The following is a 16,959-nucleotide window of genomic DNA, read 5'->3' as shown; positions in this document are numbered from 1 at the left end:
AAGAAGGATGTGAATCCAGAACTTTACTGCTGCCTTGTGAGAGATGTCCGTGCAAAGAAGGATTCTTCACATAAAGTCTACGGATACACTTGGATGCCTGTTACCCATTTATGTATGGATACCTTTACTTTTTAAAATATGGCTGGAGTAGGATCTGCTGCCATTCACCTTTAACTTCCCAATGCTTGATCAAGCCAGAGGGCATTCAGAAGATGACCTCTCTCTTCAGAACACATACCTCAGCCACCTTGAACTAAGTGGTTATGCACTTTACCGGGTAAAGAGTCAACATTTAACGCTGTTGAAACTGTGCTCCCACAAAGCCAGGAATGCAAGATTCACAGGATCAGCAACCTGCTGCCGTGGCCAATGCAGAACTGAGTGTTCAGGGTTCCAGCTTCTGCTCCTGGGACTCTGGGCATTTTCTAACAGTGATGGGAGAAGATAATGAAAACAAACATATAAGGCATTATATGGATTTTTTTATAGATCTCGCTCACAGAGTTAACTGTCTACAGTGAAATTTAAGTCCTATGTGTCTCAGCCTCAGTCAATAATGGGCCTTGTGTTTATCACTATGTTACACATGAAGTATGCATTAATGGGTGTTTATGTGCTCTCTGGAGGCTTGGACAAGCATCTGAGCCAAAGTTGTTAGAATCACTGATTTTTCAGTGGAGTATCCTACTTTAAATAATCATTTCGGTGTGACCCAAAACTGAATATTTTTTCCTGACCTTTCTAATAAATGCAAGCGACTAGATTTTTAAGGGACATAGATGATGCTCAAAAGGTTGAGCTAGTGGCAATGACATTCATGGTTTAACTCTTTCAGCTGCCTGGCAGCTTAACTGGGGTTATCAAACCCTGTTGTAAAACAAAAAAGCAAGCAAACAAACAAAACAAAAAATCCACCTAGTTCTTACACTTCAGATTCTTCTTCTTACCTAGCGTGACTGGAACTGCGTTGTCTTTTGAGACCCACTTAGTGCTTGCAATAATAGTTAGATTTTTACATTGTACCAGAACTGCTTGAAGCTATATTCCTGTTTCTAATAAAATAAAGCTTTAAATATAGCAGATTATTTTCTCCACCCTGTCTGACATGAGCTATAATCAGATTTTTTTCTCCCTTTCATGAACACCATCTGTTTGTGACCATTAAAATCCATTTTCCATGCTGAAGAGCTGGGAATTTACAGGGATGTGTTCAGCCACTCTCCACACACTACAGTCATTCCTAAGGGATCCATTACAGTCTGACACACCCAAGTATTTATGAGCCATAAACTGCCTGCCTAAAATGGCGATTCATCAGCCATGCATGGGAGACACTGACAATGACAGAGCATGTTGTAGCTGTGAAAGGAAGGGGGCAGGGAGATAAAGGTTTCAAGATTTTCTGAACCAGCAGTGGCTTTGTCGGTCAGTTATTTCCCCCATGGCACCTTTCTAGGACATTTGCTTTGACAGTTCTCACAGCCAATGTCAAATTAACAGATGTTTTGGAACTGGACCCCAAATAACAGAGCTACAAGGTCACCGCTGTTTCACATGGTTGTCTGCCTTGGAGTTAGCGCTCACTTGGGTGTCAGAGCAGAACATCCTGCTGCTTTTCCTGGTGCAATGCTCACTGCAAGGCAGGGCAGGCCAAGAGACAGGGTGCAGCTCCCAGGCCAGCATTACTCAGTGCCCTTCCTATCGCATCCTGGTACAAACAGAGTCACATGAATGAAATTCCTAGGATCAAACTTTTTTTTGCCTATTATCTCTGAAGCAGACTATATCCCCAAATTAGAACACTGATGTTGTTAGAAAACGGATTAGAGAAACAGCACAGTCTGAGAGAAATGAGGAAGTCAGACAAGGCAGCAAATTGGGCTTTTCTACTGAGATTTAATACTGGAAACAAATCCAGGACGTTTGTTTCATATGGCAAGTGATGTCTATAGCAAAATTCTCACACCCACATGAGAAATGGCATAAGGGAAAAACAAACAAAAAAAAGGAAATACAAATACTAGTAAGAGAACAAAAGTGCAAATGTGTTGTGTAAAGAGTAGCTCTGAACAGCTCTGAAACTTTCGGAACTGAACAGACTACAGTAAAATTTAGAAGCAATTTATATAGCAACACCCAAAAGAGCAAATCACAATCACTGTAGAAGCCATTTTATTTTTATGCTTACCTGCCTACTATTCGAGCACTGTGTGTGCCCAGATAAGCAGCCATCTCAGCTAAGCTGTGCATCTTGGTGCCTGCTACCTTTTAGGGATTCACAAATGAGGCTCCTGCTGTTCAAGTTCCCTGAGGGACCCAAGCTGACAGGCACGCTCACAGAACACTAGCACACACTGACAGCATTTTGTTAGGTAGAAAGCACCATAGACACAGTTCTATTTCATTCAAAAGAAAAAAGGAAAAAAAAAGAGGAGGAAAAGCAAGGAGAAGCTGGAGCCAGAGTTCTGCATTCTGTTCCTAGATCTATGTATTGAATATGGCATCAAATGACAGACATACATAGACATTTGGGACTGAAACAGCAGTCCCAACCTCCATCCCTTGCTAAGTGCTTTCACCAGTGGATTACAGAACAAGAACTACAAAGCCTGCTCCCATGCATCCTGTCTCTCTGAACCTTGGATGGCTTTTTCCACAGTTGGACAGTCTCAGCAAAGCTGCCCAGTGGCAGGCTGGGCATTCCCCTTCCAGCCTCAGGTCTCCCATTTTCCAGGGAAGATCTCCCAGGCAAATAGGGAGATGCTATATCAAAACTAACATTGCTTGCAGCTACTTTGAAAATAAACACAATCTTACTACTTGCATTCCATGGGATGACTTAAGTCTCTGCTGCATCCTGCTCTGAGCATCCTGCAGGAGACCGGTGAATAGCTGTCTACACTTCATAGTGTTTCATATGTCTATTAGCTAACCTTTTGGTATCTTCCCACTTAATGATACACATTATTGCTCAGATTCCCATCTCCAAGCATCTCCCCTGCTACCTGTACATGGAATTTGGGTGCCTAATTCAGACTGATAAATTCCAGCCCCCAAAACAGGGGCCTCAGAGGACCAGCATTCCTCAGCCCCGTATGGGATCTGAGCCCTTAGTTCCTTATGGCTGTACATGTTAACAACAAATAATAGTACAGTCTTTATCAGACAGTTACGGAGATGCCCCCAAGATGGGAGCCTTTTAAATACAAAGAAAAAGGATACAGAGGAAGACAAAGCATATGAGGTTCCTTCAGCAGATTAGAGGAAAAAATGTTTGCCAGCCTGCTGCACTCAGTTCGCATTTCAGAAAGTACTATTTTGCAACTCTTACAAGAAACTAAAATCACAGTGCAACTTATGGATTTTAATTAAATTCTAATACATACAGTTGTTGAAAAAGTTCTTAGAAATCCTCTCCCTATTTTTGGCTTATACCTCATGGACGAAGCAAGAATTCAAAACCTCTTCAGCAGCTGAGTAGCTTTTTCTTCTGTAATAAAAAGGTCAAAAAGCGGAAAGCAAGTGAGCCCTAAGAAAGAAGGGCAAGTCAATCTTTGCTTGCTCCCAAACGCGGCAATCTTTGTTTTTCTCTGCTGTGTTAGGCAATTGAAGTGGAAAGTCCAACTTGCACAGTTTGGTTCTAGCTCTGAAATGTCTCATTTTCAAATATTTAGAGGTTTGGGGGTTAACCCAGCTATTAAGGAGGCTGTTGAAACACAGTTTAGGTAATGGGAAAAATAGCGTCTACTGGTTTTAAGAAATATAATTCAAGGGCAGAATGTATATATCAATAAAAATGTCAGTAAAAAAAATCTCTGCCACCCCACGAAACACACAAAGTTTTTGTTTTTAGGGGCTTTGGCCAAAGACATAAACAAAAGTCTGAAGGAATTCACAAAAAATTGTGCCTTTGTCTTGGCATGCTTGCTACGGAGACACACTGATATCTGCATACTTGGGCAAAGAAGGCTGCTTGCAAAGTTTGTGGTTTTCTGTTTTTGGCTTGCTGACAGTTAACAGAGCTGTGACTGCGTATGACAACAGGCAGAAGCAGCTATTCAGCACTCCTTGTGGTGGCGGCTGGTTGGCCGCCGACTGCAGAACAAAGTGAAGCACTGGATGGTATCGCCAGCTGAAGCGAACTGCACTGGCTGGGCACAGTGGCTGTACCCTTCCCCAGAACAAATGCGATACAGCGACCATGGCCAGGGATAGGGGTGTACCATCGTGGGAGGGGCTTTTTACTAATTTACCAACAAATAAAGAAGAGCCCATTCTCTTCTAGAAGAATGTCTTAAAATCTCTTTTGTTCCATGGATTTAATTTCCCTTCAGCTGCAAACTCTGCTTACCGCGGGGATGCCTGTCTGCACATGCGTGGGTGCGCACGGCCATTTGTGCATTTCTCCGCACAGTGTTTACGCCCACGGATTGCACTGGGTCGTTTTTCCCTCAAAGCGCCCTCCGACTAGGCACAACTGCTGCCAGGGGATGAGACTGCCCATTCCTGTTTGCCAAAATCCCTAACGTCGCAACGACAAAGCTATCGCCCCTCTTTATCGCGCAGACAAAAATCCTCACAAAATACACCTCTCGTTTAAAATCACCCCCCGCTCTCCCTCTCCCCGCCCCGATACTAGTCCCCTCGCGGGTCTTTGTCTCCGCGGCGCAGCCGAGGTGGCCTCCTCAGGAGCCGCCTTTGCCAGAGGCGACGCCGCCGCGCTTGCTCTGCTCCGCCAGCAGCAGCCGCGGCTCCGCTCGCGGGCCCGTCTCCCTCGGCCGCCTCGCAGCGTGCTCCCGGGCGGAAGCCAGGCCGCAGCCCCGCCGCCCAGGGCCAGGCCCAGGCCCAGGCCCGGCCCCGGCCCGCTCCGGGGCAGACCCGTCCCAGGACCCACCCCCTCCGGCCCCCGCCCCCCCAGACACCGCCCCCTCCGCCTCTCCAGACACCGCCCCTTCCCCCTTTCCAGGCCCCGCCTCTCCCCCCTCTCCAGGACCCGCCCTCACCCGGCCGCTCGGAGGGCTGCCCCACCTCCCTCCCCGCCCCCCTCCCCGCCCCTCCCCTGCCCCGGCCGTTGGGCGGAGCGGGCGCCGCGGGAGGGCCCTTTTGCGCCCCCTCCTGGCCGGCGGCGCAGCCGCAGTTTCCAACCGACGCCGAGAAAAAACAGACACTCCCCAGTCCTGAGTTTTTTGGGGGGGTTTAAAGATAAAATTTGTTTCCCAAGACAATTCCGCGTTTTCTTTTTAATTCAATTCCCCTCCCCCCAATTCCTGCAACTTGCCCTTTCAAAACGAGTGCCTGGCTGCTACTTGGGCAGGGCTTTGAGGCAGCTGGTGGCCCTGCCTGCGCAGCAGCAGCACCGTGGTGACTCCCCACCACCGAGGAGTAGCAGCGCAGGGGCTGCCATCCCCTCCCAGAAGGAGCACTGGGGCTGGGCACCACATCGCTGTGCGGCTTCAGCAGGAGAGCTCGGCTGCACGCACACGGGAATCTCCTCTTGCCAAGGGAAAATGGGAAAATCAGAAGGGTGGCCATTCCCCTGCCCCTCCCTCTCCATATGCCCGAAGTGTGATGAAGGCAAGTTACACACCCATAGGTGACTGCAAGCAGGAACAGGGAGGCAGTTTTCCGTGCAGCCACGTATAAGCAAGATACAATTTTGGTGAAACCATCCCTTAAATTACACAGACATTATCATGCTGATGCACAGCACAGTGGACTCACCAAAACAGGCTAGCAGGACTGCGTTTTAAGCATCCTCCTCCTCTTTCCTCCCCAGTCCAGCCCTCACTCCTACTAAAAGACAGCAACACCCCTGAGCTATTGACTCACGTATTCTTGGGGAGAGGATGAGCTTTCCTGCTGGTGGCCCTCTCTGGACAAATGCACGTTAAGGTCTAAGGAGAAAATAAACAAAAAGAAACAGCAGTCATTTGGTACAGAAGGGACTATTTTCCAAGGGTGACATTTTCAAGCAAGTGTTGAGTTGTGGGGCCGATGACAAGCTAAGACGGGTATGAAGAAGGTTGACAGGAATAAATACGCACAATGGTAGGCTTACCCAAAGCTGAAAAGCTTACGGGCTTCCTCATGAAGTTTCCACTAGTCCTTTGTTACAGGCCACATATGAGAATCCTGTTGCAGAAGAGCTCATGTCACTGGTTTCTCTTCCTGACAAAAAAATAGAAGAACCCATCTTATTTTATTCTAAGCCAAATGTAAGTTTTGAATCTGAGGGGAAAAAAATGACCTGGTGGTAGCTGTGCTCTTTTTTCCTCTTTTTAAAAGTATTATTATCACACCAGTAAACATATTTTAACTAGAGTGGAAATCATCATGGACATCTAGCTCTTTTCTCTTTGTTGGTGGAACATTCATTTCATCTTTGTGAAACTTCAGGATATGACTGATCTAAAAGTAAGTGTTTATAGAGAGTGTGCACTACTGCAATATCCAGATGCTGTATGTGGTAATTAGGAATTAATTGGAAGTAGTTATAGTAGAGCTTATAAAGAAATTAACTGAAGTAATTTGTAACTAAAATAATGTATTAATATAATTTTGAGTTAACTTTGCTTTTGCCTTTATTTTAAAGGAGCGAGTAAAAGCAAACACCAAGATAATCAGCTTTATTAGATCATCTTGATAGTACTAAGACAGTAATTAAAACCCAACTGTGTTCTTTATAACACTGATGTGAATCATGAAATTAAGCCACAAAATATGCATCTCCTTTTTTGTCTGTTTCACAACACAGGCCACATAATCCATGTTAGACAGCAGTTTTTCAAAAACTGGAGCTTGATTTTCTTTGAAGTCTCTCTCAGTGGTGAAGATACATGAAGCAGAAGGAAAGACAGCTGGATCTTCTTGAAGTAAAAACATTATATACATTGAACACCTTTTCACCAGAGACACATTCATGTTTTCTGTCTGAGAGGTAGAAGCAAATAAAAGTATAAAATAAGCCATGCACTGTTGTTCAATGAATCTTCTGTTAATTTGCACAAAGTCTACTTAATAGTGTTAGTCTATAATATGTGAAGGGTATATATCCTGAGCCACACTCTGCTATGAAAATGGATCACCTTTCCAAAATGATGGCTTAAATTTAAATGAAAGAAAGGAAGTACAACAGAGGTTTTATGAATGTGTTCTAATCATATTATTTTTGCTTGTCGCAATACATGTGTTTAATGAACTTGTTGTTCCAGCAAAACCTCAGATTGTCTCTAAGGTTTCACTCCGATGTTCAAGCCTCCAAAAACTTCTTTTAAAAACTTAGTATGTCCCAATATTATTTTTTACTCTATCATTCAGAATTGTAACAGCCCAGCTAAAAGGAGCATCAACAAAGGGAATCATTTGTGGCTCAAAGAGAAAGCAAGATATATGAAGACTATCAAATGTGCTTTTATGCTTGAAGTGAAGATTAACAAAATTCATGCAGCAGGTGCAGTCAGAACAGTAAACCTCTAGCAAAAACTTTCCACTTCATATTCATGTACTGTTGTCACCGAGTCAGAAGCTGGGAGTAATGACACCAACATATACATCTTTAAAATGTTTGGTATGAATACTCTTTCCTTTCTCTTTGCCTCACAATTCCTGAAAAAGCATACTCTATTTTTAATTTGAATATCTTCCAGCCAGCTGCTGGCTTTGAGTGCAACAATAATTCATGCCATAAGGTACTGCCATGCTGAAAGAAAGGGATAGGTTTGACCCATTAAAGACCCTAGGCTGAGATGTAGCATTCTTTCCAAACCCTCCTGCTTGCTATCTTTGCTTCTTGTTTCTGAATGGCTATTAAATGCTGCACACCAAGCCCATTTTCAATAGAGACACAAGAGGCCAATTCATTGTCCAGATTCCCCAGTCTGCCACATGCTCTCTGTGTGACTCCAACCAAGTCACACTCCTATCCTCCAACACACTGAGGAATTTCTGCTATGTAGGAGTAAGCTACCTCACTGTATCTGAGAATCTCGGCCTTAGATTCTATGTGCTTCTGCTCTTTACTCATACAACTAAGGACATCTGAAAAAGTGAATTCACAAATAAAAAGCTCATGCATTGAGAGCATCCTGTTACCAGGTTCCCAAGACAAAATCTTGACTCTTGACTCCAGGTCATCAGCCTGTATTAACTTGCATTCTAGCTAGACAGTATGCTGTGCAGTTTCAGTGAGACTTTTAAAGGTCATCTTTGATCCCCTGCAATCTCATGTAAACTGTCACTTCTCCAGAGCCTTGCAAAGCGTGAATTCAAGCATGCGAACTCCTGACAGTACAACAAGAACTTGTACCAATGCAACCCAGCTGCTGTTATAAGGTTAGGCAAAGAGTTCACTATCATACTGTCAGAAATATTAGTCAGCTGCAAAATCCCAAATAGTGTGTTCATTCAGGTAGAAAATAAAACATAAGAAAAAAAATAAAAGAAAGCTCACTTTAGTTACAGGCAATACCATGGGAGTTTTTCACAAAACTTACATACATTCCAATACAATCAAGTACTGAAACATGATAAAACTGTTTGGAACTGAGATATGTAGGGATCTTTTTTCCCTCTTCACCAGCTGAGTTTGCTCTGGGGTCTACAGCTCACAGTGAAGTCTGTAGCACGAAGCAGAAGAAAACCCCTTGCCTCGTTCATCTTCCTGAGATAAAACTACATTTCCCCCCCTCCCAAGACGTGGACACTCCACATATGCCAACTCTTGTCCACCCTATGTATGGAGAAAGAAATTCCCCACCAGTTTGGAAGGGGCTATAGGGAGCACAGTCAGCAGAGAGAGCTGCTTCTATTTACCACTGGTGGGGTACAAAGGCTGGGTGGGAAGCAATGCCCAGCTCTGTGGGAAAAATTAGAGGGCAAAGTAGCCCAGGGAGGGAAGTACAAGACATATATTGCAGACAGAGTAACAATATTCGCTCAGATTAACTTTTCTATAGCTTGGTAAGAGACACATTTAAAATGATAACAATATCGTAATACAGTTCTCTGTCATTCCTCTCCAAATCCTCATTTATGAAGTTTCTTATTTTTTCTCTGCTTCAAAATGTTTACTCAACAAGCAATAATGATTCTGTGTTGCCAACCATCCATGTCATTCGTGACACTTTCACAGGAGCATACTTTCCTTTTGTGAAAAGGAAGAATTCTGGCAGCATGGCTCAGCGAGTGAGCTCATCTCTCCAGCAAGGCAAACTGTCTGGAAAAGAAAATTCCCATCTTGTGAATATATTTGAGAGTTTTGGAATGTCAACTTCTCTCTCCTTTTTCTCTCTGGAAAATTATCAGTTTTCAACGAAAAAAAATTAAGACAATCAAAGATAAATTTGTACCACAGTTCTGGAGTAGACACAGGCTCTGTGTTTATGGTATCCAGCAGTGATACAAAGAATCAATGTTTAGTCCTTAAAAAGAGATTTCAGATACTATCTCCTCCTCCCCTCCAAATATCTTCATAGCCCTGTGTTTAGATCCTTCACTTATGATAGAGGAGAGTCATGTTCAACTCTCTGCTCCAATGTGTATTTAAATTATTTACATAAAATTAAACAGCTCCTTCAGGAAGAGTAAAGGAGATCTACCACAAAAAGACTGTTAGTCTTGAAGGTCAAGGCAATCACCTATGTTATGGGAGGCCAATCTCCATGGCCCTTTTCAATCTGTGTCAGAGCCAGTGTTAAACTTGGGACATGCACACACCAAGTAAATGTCCTATTCACCATATTAATGACTTTCTGAAATGTGGCTGTGAGATACTTGCTCCAACAAAGATATTCCAGCATGAACTTAAGCAACCCTTCCTGATTAAACTTGCGAAGAATATGGCCTGTTCCCATGAAATGAAATTCATTTGATGTATGAGTCATTTTCAATTCCTATAAAAGAACTCCTGGATCAGCTTTATCACCACCTCTTTGCATGCTTGTTGTATCCTCAGTAACTGTAGAGCAGCATGTAGCAAAGCTAAAGGGAAACTGCATTTATCAAGGATTCAAATAGGCTCTATCTAATTTTTTATTCCCACTTTGCTTTTCCTCGTATCCCAGATGAAGCCAAATTCACAGTTGTTCTTCTACCTTTCATGAAAATAGCTTAGTTCTTAAAACACTAACATTCTTCAGCTATTCCTTCCTATCCTGGTAGACATACAACAGCAGCCACAAGTTGTCATCAGTATGGATGAAAAAGTCAAAGGTTCATCGTCTGTTTTGGAAGAGGCAATTTTGGACTCCTGAGTCCCAGAAAGACTGAAGAAAAATTGTCTGAAATTCATAGCAGACTCTCTGTGCTATCTTAGTAACATTTCAATACAAATAATACTGTGGTTAAGTAAAAGCTCCACATGCTATCTTCAGAACAGTGCAGGAAATTTTCAGGGCCCCACATGGGCTGGTGCCGATGCCAGGGACTGCCGGTGGGGCCAGGCGAGGGCTGGCCACCATGGCCTGTCCCCCTGCCCCAAGGGAGCAGGGCCCCAGAGGCAGCCGGAGCAGCTCCAGTCCTGGGGGGCATCAGGCACTGCCACAGGCCAGGGCTGGGGCCAAGGTAGGGGTCGGAGGGGCCCATGGCCAGGCAGAACCATGGTGGGGCTGCAGGCAGCACCGTTGCGGTGTTGCACAGCAGTGGCTGTTGGCTCTGGGCTGGGCTGAGATGGAGCCAGGGCTGGGCAGGGACAGTGAGGGCTGCCAGAGCCCCTGAGGCCCAGACAGAAATATTTCAAATCTGCTTTTCTGTGCTGTGCATACACAAGCATGGTTAATGACCTCACAGCTCACACTGCCTTCATTTCCTGGAGACTTTCGTAGAGAATTATGTATGTTTTAAAACCTTAATCATTTTTAAGAAACATATCCAGCTTGCCAGGGATTATATTAAGAACTCCTATTAAGATAGCCGTACACTTACAGAAATTATTATATTGAAAGGGACCACTGGAAGTCAGCCAGTCCAATCTCCTACTCAGAGCACAGTCATCTTCAAATTAGGTTAATCTTGACCTTGTCCAGTCAAATTTCAGTTATCTCCAAACATGGAGTTTCCACAGCATCTTTGGGCATCTGTTCCTGTGCCTAAGCCCTCCAGGGTGAAAAATTCCTCATTACATCCAGTCAGAATTTCCCTTGCTGCAACTTGTGTCTGTCGTCACTTGTTCTTCCACTGTGCGACTCCAAGAAGAGCCTGGCTCCATGTTTTCTTTAAGTATCCATTAGGTAGTTGAACACAGCAATTAGACCCACTAACCTTTAGCCTTCTCCAGGCAAAACAGTCACAGTTCTCTCACCCTCTCTTTGTACATCATATACTCCAGTTTGTCAGTATCTCTCTGGTACTGAGGAACCTGAAACAGGGCAAGGTATTTCAGATTATGGTCTCACAAATAAGAGGGGAGTAATCACTTCCCTCAACTTGCTGGCTACAGTCTTGCTAATGTAGCTCAATATGTGGTTGGCCTTTATCGCTGCAAGGGCACAATGCTGCCTCATGTCCAGCTTCTTGTTTCCACCTTTTGTGTGGAGCTGCTGCCTGTACCGATACATGAGGTCACTTTGTGACGGGCTTTTTGACTTCGTTCAACTTCATGAGGTTCCTGCCAGCCCATTTCTCTAGCTGTTAGGGTCCCTCTGAAGGAAAGCCCGACCCTCCAGCATATTAACTGCTCACCCAAGTTTGCTGTCATCCACATATGTGAGGAGTGTGCATCTCAACCCATCATCTAGATTGCTGATGAAAGTGTTAAAAAACAATATCACCCCCTCTATCAACCCTTGAAGCCTCTTGTAACTGGCTGCCAGTTAAGCTCCTAAATGCAGACCTCTATACTTCGAGCCAAATCCATCCAATTCACCCATCTCACAGTCCAGCCATCCAGCTCATATCTCCTCTATCTAGCTATAAGGATACTATGACAAACTATACCAAGAACCTAGCTAAAATGAAGATAACCTAGAGCCACTGCTCTGCTCTTACCCACAGAGCCAATCATCTCATCATAGAAGGCAATCAGATTGATCAGGTCCAGTGTGCCCTTGGTAAATCCATGCTGGCTGTTCCCAGCTACATTCTTTCCAATGAACTGAGGTAAGGCTGACTAGCCTGCAGTCTCCCCGATCATCTTTCTTACCATTTTTGAAGATGGGTATGACATTTGCAGTCATCAGAAACCTGCAATCACCACACCCAAAGATAAAAGAGACCAACCTTACAATGACAATGGCCAGCTTCCTCAGCACCCTCATATCCTACCCAGGCCTATGAACTTGTGTATGCCCTGCTTGGTTAAGTAGTTCCTAACTTGATCATCCTCTACTACAGGTAGTTCTTCTCTCTCCCAAGCTTTGCTACTAGACGAAAGAACCTGATAAGCCTGAGAGCAGACCTTGCTATTAAAGACCAAAGCAAAGAAGGCACTGAACCTTTTTTTGTCCTTTCGCACAAGATTGCCCACCTTGTTAAGCAGGATTTAAGGATAATCCCCTTAATGGCCAGCTAGTTTTTGTGGACTCATTGGCCATTCAACCTTTCATGAGATCTTGCCTACTAGTTCCCTGAATAAGCCCCTGAAGTCCAGGGTCTTTAGTCTGATATTCCCATTCCTTGATTCCTTCAGGAATTTCTTATGGTCACTGCAGTGAAGACTGCCAACAGCTTTCCTGTTCTGTGTGAGTTCTCACTTATTCATGAGTAGCAGGACCTGCAGAGCACCTCATCTAGTCAGTCTGTCCAGCACCTGCATCAAAAAACTTGTTCCCTATGTGCTCCAGAGATCACACTACTTGCTTGTGTCTTGCTGTGTTGTCCATCCAGCAGACATGAGGGTGGTTCAAAAGCCCCTGTGAGAAGCAGAACCTGTGAGCAGGGGACTTCTTCCAGTTTTTTAAGGAGGGCTTTGTTCACCTTCTCTTCTTCACTGGAATGTCTGTAGTAGACTCCTACCACTATGTCTCCCTTTGTGGCTTTCCCTCTGATCCCATAAACTCTTGACAGACCTATCACTTTTCCGTAGCAAAGCTCCATGCATTTGAGCCACTCCTGTGTGTAGAGCACAACCATCACAGCTCTCTAGTCATGGGAGTCATCCTACAGTATCTTGTGTGAAACACTGATTGAAGGAAGAAGCTTTGATGCGTTGTTGCCAGCTGGCAACTGGTTGAATGACCAGGTTTTTCTATGAGTCTCACCTACTTACTAGCTCTGACACAAGCTCTGATCAGTCTGGTAACTGGTTTGATAGAACCATGCAGAGAGATGGCATTTTTACGCTTCCCCACTACTTATACTGCAGTAACCAACTGCAGTTGGATAGGTTACCTTTTAGACAAGCAGCTCCTACAGTAGTTCAGCATATGAAAGACCTCATGATAGTGGCCAGAACAAATTTCTGCATTCTCTGACTAGTGAAAATGTTACCTTTCTCTGCTGTTTTAAGGTTGTGAAGTACCTTTTTAAGAAATCCACTGTTTGGCAGTGTAAGTTTCACCCATGGACCACCTGCCTCTTGTTTATGTTCTTCTCTCGGGGACATTATCTCACATTCTCACCTCCTATTAAATTTCTGGCCAAAGATGATGCTGAACAGTTGGTACAAACAGGAGAGTCATCCTGATGTGAATTAGCAAGAAAAAACCAATATATCAACAAGTCAAGGACAAGACTTTTTGCTTTTTACATGCACTTCTGAGCCGATATTGAGACAAGTATTGCCACAAACTTCAGGCATAATGCTCTAGACGAGTAATGTCTCACTAATTTGAGTATGCACCTCATGGTTTTGTCCTAAGTATGCTCCTTAGCATCAAAGCTACTATACTGTAATTAGTTTTAAGGCCTAAATACAAACTCTTCCTTCTTCATATCCTATAGATAATAACATTATGTAACATCCACAGAACAGAAAAGCTAATTTCATACCTTATTTGATATTATATGTATACTCTTGATAAGCATGTGCATGCATTTGACATTGCAACATGCAATGGTGGCTGGCGCTTGGCTCAGTACAAATACAAATGCGTAAAAAACATGGTATAGAAAGAGAGGTCAAGGGAAAGTATTTGTTCATAACTGCTTTGGAACACATCATAAATACATATATGTATCGCAAGAGAAAATGTTCAGAAATTCCCAATGAGATGACATCATCTAGTGTAATAGATGGAAGAATAAGAGCCTAGAACTTAAATTTAGTCGCAGCTCTAACACTGCTCTGACAAATGACTTTACTTGCATGCACAGCAGGTTCTTCCCCTATAAAACTGGGAATAAAGTTGGCAGCAAATAGGATCTGGGAGACTGAGTTTCTTTGTAGGGCTCAAAGCTGACAGGAGTACCAGGACAGAAAACAAATACTTGCCATAGTTTACTAAATTAAATAGCTATTGCCACCTAGTGGCTATATTGCAATATATTATCTTAAACTGGTAATTTCAAACTTACAAAATCAACCATCTATGTTTTTTCAATATGAAACTTATGTACACTAATAATAGAACAATTGATTGTGTCTATCTGCTTCAGTGAGGAAATGATACTTAACTGTTTTCTCTTTTTACGAGATATCTCAGGAAAACAGTTTTGTACATTTAGAGAATTCACCTTCATTCACAGCATTCATAAAAGCCACAGCTATAGTCCCTCTTTAAACTCAAGGCTGCATGGGCATGCTCAAACATTTAAGTAAAAGTAATTCAGAGTCTCCCAAGAGCACAGATACTTCAAAAGCAGCTAGAGCACCTCAAAACTTTCTCCCACCTTTCTCCAGCTGATTGTTGCCATATCATCTAATGGATACTGTTCCCCCAGTTCAGCCAATAAAATACTTTCTCAAGGCTTCAATGCAAATTAGATGGCTTAGCTAAAAAAACAAAAAGAGAAAAGAAAAAAAAAGAAGTGGTCTGCTTAACTTCGTACTGAAACAGATTAGAGAGGGCTCACATAACCTGCAACAGCTGTTTTGGGAAAGGCAATAACCTCTGACTGATGAATGGTGATGAGCAGTTGGAGAAAGTAGTGTCTTAGTTCAGTCCAGCGAGAATCACAAGAGGATGTCTGCACACATCCTAAATTAGAGCCTGTTCATAGTCTTGTGGATGTTCTCGTTCAGATGTGAAAGAATTTTACCATTTGGCTTAACTGAAATCATTCTACTCCAGAATGAAATTATCCACAGGGAAGTTTAAGATATGGTAATTTAGGTGCATTGACTTTATATGTTTAGCCAATTTCCTTGTATTTCTTGATTGACCCTGTGCAGACCAGCCCTCTAAGGTTCACATATGGATATGTCGTCAGATTTCATCAGTGCCAAGCACAATGCAGTAAAGAAAAATTACACATTCAGCAGAAATTCCTACTAGACAATTACATAAATGCTCTGTAAAAACTGGCAGCAGCAGTCAGCATTTCAAGTGAGACAAATGCCAACAAGAAGTCTCAAACATATAGCTACGTATTCAATTTCATAAAATGAAGACTGCACTGTCCTTTTCCCTAATTCCTGGGACGGGCTTTGAGAATTTTTATTGAAAATAAAAATCGTAGTCTTATGTTAGGAGAGATCCAAAGACATTCTACAGAGAATACTTGAGGAACACACTCTACAGTTGATATTAGTTTATTTTAGAAAGCATCTGTAAAGCATTCTATAGAGTATTAGCTATCATGGCTCCTCAAACAATATTAGGTATTAGACCATCCCATGTGAGACCCCACAGCATACTGAAGTATTATGGCAATATAAAATCACTGTAACCTCGCACTTTGTCTTTCACCGAGTTCAGTTTAGGTGCGGGAATGACTTAGGCCATAGCTCTGCAGAAGCATTTAGCTTGGCAAGCAAAGATGCGGCAGCATCCAAAACAGTTCTTTTATGATGCCAAAATAACTATTAGTTTTTAGCTTGGGGGACTATACTACAGGTTAATTTTAATCTGTCTATGCCATACTTTTGTTTTAATCTATTCCTGTGCTCTCTTCCTCTTAGGTAACTTTTCTCAGAGCTATGGAACTTACAAGCCATAGGTGAGTAAAATTGAAGGTTTTTGGCAGCTGGAAAGAAGATTAACACAATGCACAGCATAGCAAAACATAGTATCTAAAATATGATGTGGACAAGGTGTTATCTTATGTTTAGTTACATCCAGCTTCGAAAGAGAGACAGTGAGGGGGAAACCATTGTTTGCCTGAATCTCAGTGAAAACAAATCTGTGAGCAACCATGGGATGGCAGTCTTGATTCACCCAAGTATAGCTTAACCGCCATGGTAGAGAAAGACTTGCATAGTCACAAAACAAGCACATCCAATCAGTTGTTCTTTATCCAAATCCTTGCAAGTTAATTACTTACTTCTCTCACAGCTAAGCTGGAGCTCAGTAATGCTCCTAAGACTTTTAGGCTAAGACGACTAATGCTTATCCACCATGCAATAGGGAGGTCCTTTCAAGAAAATTTTATTATAGATTTCAAATGCATATTAAACACATGAACATTCAAGGAGAAATTAATAATAATAAGTGGTTCAATGTGCATACAGTGGTATGAGCAATGAAGGCACTTTAAAAAAAGTAATTAAATTTATATTCAGATCCTCTATATTCTTTATATTCTAATTGGTATATTATTTTCTATTTTACATTCATTAAGTTCTTTCTCAGGCATCAGATTAAACTTCAGGGTACCTACTTTGAACAGTCACAATCATATGTATTTTATTAGGTAGAGAAACTGAGTTGTAATATTAGATATGGGAGTGGAATAAAGGAAGATAATGCTTTTTTTAAATTCAAAATCTTGTCACACAACCATGGGCCTGTAGTTCCCAGCCCACAAATCCAATTCTGATGAGTTTAATAAAGCCAACTGTCCTCAGGTGAATCACAGACAACCTGAGGTCTGTACATGAAAGGAGGAGGTCATGCAAACATGAATCACAGCAGCAAAACCACAAAT

The 16,959-nt window shown here is 42.7% G+C and overlaps 1 long non-coding RNA gene across 1 annotated transcript in view; it reads right to left on the bottom strand.

The window, feature by feature from the left end:
- The window catches only part of LOC112993241 (uncharacterized), a 146,731-nt gene that overhangs the window by 99,172 nt on the left and 30,600 nt on the right, over window positions 1–16,959 (bottom strand). The window contains exons 3-4 of the long non-coding RNA XR_010385669.1: window positions 6,059–6,168; window positions 5,830–5,894 (exon numbers count right to left, since the gene is read on the bottom strand). This is a non-coding gene — a long non-coding RNA (uncharacterized LOC112993241). The remainder of the gene's footprint in view (window positions 1–5,829; window positions 5,895–6,058; window positions 6,169–16,959) is intronic.

This window comes from Dromaius novaehollandiae, chromosome 1, assembly GCF_036370855.1.
Source record: "Dromaius novaehollandiae isolate bDroNov1 chromosome 1, bDroNov1.hap1, whole genome shotgun sequence".
In the NCBI taxonomy this organism is placed as follows: Eukaryota; Metazoa; Chordata; class Aves; order Casuariiformes; family Dromaiidae; genus Dromaius; species Dromaius novaehollandiae.
This window is presented reverse-complemented; position numbering and strand designations above follow the sequence as displayed.